At 46.4% G+C, this 3,423-nt stretch overlaps 1 pseudogene; it reads right to left on the reverse strand.

Annotated features, from left to right (window-relative positions):
• Nucleotides 1-2,694: 2,694 nt before the first annotated feature.
• The window catches only part of LOC102259555, a 1,393-nt pseudogene continuing 664 nt past the window's right edge, over nucleotides 2,695-3,423 (reverse strand).

Raw genomic sequence — 3,423 nt, forward strand, 5'->3', positions numbered from 1 at the left:
GCCCCCTGTCACACACAGAGCCGCAGGGCAATCAGGGGGTTTGGGCACTGCCCCCTGTCACGCTGATCCCGGTGCCGGGAGGCCTCGCGGCTCCGCTGATCCTGCCCGGCAGGGTCACAGATCCGGGTCCCAGACCGCAGACAGCCTTGCCTGCTGCCGCCTGCCTTCAGTATGCAAATTAGCCGCCATCTTGTTGCTTCAGGGTGGGGGTCCCCACTGGGGTGCCTGGCCAGTCTGGGTGAGGGGCTGAGGGCCGTTTTCAGGCTGGCGGGCGACTGAAGCTCCAAACCTCTCCTTTTTTTCTTTTTTTTTTTATTCTGGCATTTATTTACCTTCTATGGCTGTCACTGGAGCTGAGAGCCGGCTTTCTCTCTGAGGCTCGGCTGCTGAAAGCAGGTTTCTGGCCTTTGTTTTCTGTATTCGAAACAATGTTGCGACTCCAGCTCTGAGATCCTGGCTGACTGACAGGAGGTTTCTGGGGTTTTGTTTATCTTCTATAAATGTTACAATGTTTCCAACTGAAGCTCAGAGGCCGGCAAGGCAGGCGGGGAACGTTGGAGTCCTCCTTCACTGCAGGAAGCAAGCCTCCCTGTTCGCATCAGCTGCCTGGCTGCCGGCCGCCATCTTGGCTGACAGTTAATTTGCATATCTCCCTGATTAGCCAATGGGAAGGGTAGCGGTCGTACGCTAATTACCATGTTTCTCTTTTATTAGTGTAGATTAATTTTGATGCTAACAAGTTTCAGATTTGACCAGTGGGAGCCCCTTCAAGCTGGCTTTTGTGACCTCTGACATATCCCCATCATTTTTTGAGCACTTCTAAATGTTTACTGGCTTTGTCAAATTTAAGATTGATTAACAATCTTAAATTCAGGGGAATGTCTGAAGAAGAAAAAAACCAGATTGTAGTGGACTAAATAGTTATAAAGAGATTCAAGAAAATGGAAATGTGGTGTGAGACCAGGCTTCTGAGAGGTTTGCTCTGAATGATAGGTGAGATGGTAGCACAGCTGCAGGAGCATTTGGGGCCAAGAATGAGTCATGTTCAGATGGGTGATAGTGGAATCTGCTTGTATGCTGTGGGCAGCAATCTCAGAGGAAGAGACTGATAAGACAGAGTCAATGGCACTAACCCAAACAGAAATACTTGAGGGTGATGAGGGTTGTTGTCACAGGACAAGCGGAGGATTGACCTTTGCTATGACTGTTCTGGGGAGTAAAGGGGGGTGGGGGAAGATTCGTGAATTAACAGATATATTTGTAGTTTAGTAAATTGAATATTTGAAAAACACATTTTTATATATATTTTTCTTTCACCTAAGTTTTTCTTCCCTTGCCGATCTCCTATTCTAAGGCTAAATCACAAATCTTACTGCCCCAGGGAAGAAGAGAAGGATAAATCACAAAGAATAGAAGAGAAGAAAATTATGTGAGGGGAGTTCCTGCCAGGCAGACAAAGGAAGTATAAAAGGAGGAGAGAGCAGAGAGGAGAGGAAGGAAGAATCAGCCATAGGATCCTCTTGAGGTCTAACCTTAGAATATCTTGTGTTGAAAAGCTGTAGACAGATTTGCAGGAAACAGAATCTGTATGGCTGACATTTTCTTTCATATGGGATAGCCTGTGATGGCTGAAATCCTCTCAAATAAGTCCTATATTGTGTGTGTTTTTAAATATTTTTATTGATTTCTTAGAGGTTGGGGAGAGAGAAAGAGAGAGAGAGAGAGAGAGAGAGAGAGAGAGAGAGAGAGACATGGATATGAGAGCAGAACATCCATTGGCTACTTCCTGCATGCCCCCTAGAGGGGATCAAGCCTGAAACCTGGGCATAGGCCCTGATCAGGTATTGAAACAGCAACCTTTTGGTGCACAAGATGACACCCAATCAACTGAACCACATGAGTCAGGGCATAAGCCCTACATTTGACATGGCATCATGTCTGGCAAGGAACATGAGGGGGAGAGAAAATAGGCTGTAACAGTCACTGAGAGCTGCCTCATGAAGCCTCTCCAGCAACCTAAGCCCAATCCTGTGGGCTGAGAAAGCAGCTGTTTCCAGTTCCCTGGAGGAATGGAGGTGCTGAGAGGAATGGAGGCTCAGACTAAGCCTAAGGTTGGGATGAGGAGCCTGTGATGTGGCAAGAGACCAGGGCATCACCTGTGGATGCCACAGGACAGCCAGGAGCAGGCTAGCGGGAATGGGTGAAGGCTCAAAGAACAGTAAGTGGGCCCAGCGCTTCTCCCCCACTGCTGTAAAGGCATCGGTGCTACCGCTATGTCCAGAGGCTACCCACGGAGAAGGGAAGAGAACAGGAAATGCAAACACCTGGAAAGAATGAGCATTGACTCCAAAAAGATTATTTAACCGAAGACTTTATAATGGAAAGTAATTAAGTTACTTTCAATAAACCAGAGATGAGGTCAATTAGAGAAAACAGAACGTCAACATTTCCCTAACGTAGCTGTAGTATGAATTGTGACAGCAATACAGTAGGCTTATTGGTGTGAAGATGAGGTTGCATTGAATGGCTTCTATTTTATCCATGAAATGTGAAGTGTGAGTGCCAGCTGAGAGTGAAGGTTAACAAAGAGGTGTGGGTGCTTGAGGGAAAAAAAGGAGAAAGTATCAAATCATTGCAGAGGGGTTCAAAGCACACATTCGAATCTTAAAGTCTCTAAGAAGCCCTGTTTGTTTGTTTTTCTCATTGCCTTTGATCATATTTTAATTCAAAAATAGCTGTCCAAAGTGATTCGAGCTTTATGGAATAAACAAATTTAAGTTTATGCCACAGGCTTCTTTTCTTCTGTGGTGGGTTTCTTTTCTGCGGGCTTCTTCTCGGCTGCTGGTTTCTTGGTAGCTGCAGCCTTTTTCCCACCAAAGGCTTCTTCTGCTTCTTAAGGCCAACAGCCTTCTTTCCATTCTTCCCAACCACAGGCTTCTTGCTTGGAACCACCTTCTCATCTGATTTGGCTTCTAGGGCTGCTGTTGCTTTACCCACCGAAGCTTGTGGTTCTTGGCCTAGAGAAGAATGGTGCAGGGTCTTTGCATATGGGTTTAGCTTCAACATGATCCTCAGGCTTTTCAGTGGATTCTTCTTCAGGACTCTGCGGTGAATCTTCTTGCGTGGTGCTCAGAGGGCTCTTTGGATCTCTGGGCTTTTCAAAATTCTGCTAAGGTCTGTGCTGAGCATCTTGTGCATGGGAAGGTTGTAGTTACTCTTGAAGGGGCAGCTCCACGCCAAGTGCCATACAGCTCATCTAACTTGCGGAAAGCACTTTCAGCCCAAATGCAGAAACGGCCCACATGCCCTCCAGGTGCAAGTTTCAAAATGTTCAGTTTGCTTACATTAAGCAGAGTAATTCCAGGGATGTTTCTGAAGATTTTGATGATACCGTTGTCCGCATTATAGATGATGCAAGGTCCC

The sequence above is a fragment of the Myotis brandtii genome, unplaced genomic scaffold (assembly GCF_000412655.1).
Source record: "Myotis brandtii unplaced genomic scaffold, ASM41265v1 scaffold125, whole genome shotgun sequence".
Lineage (NCBI taxonomy): Eukaryota > Metazoa > Chordata > Mammalia > Chiroptera > Vespertilionidae > Myotis > Myotis brandtii.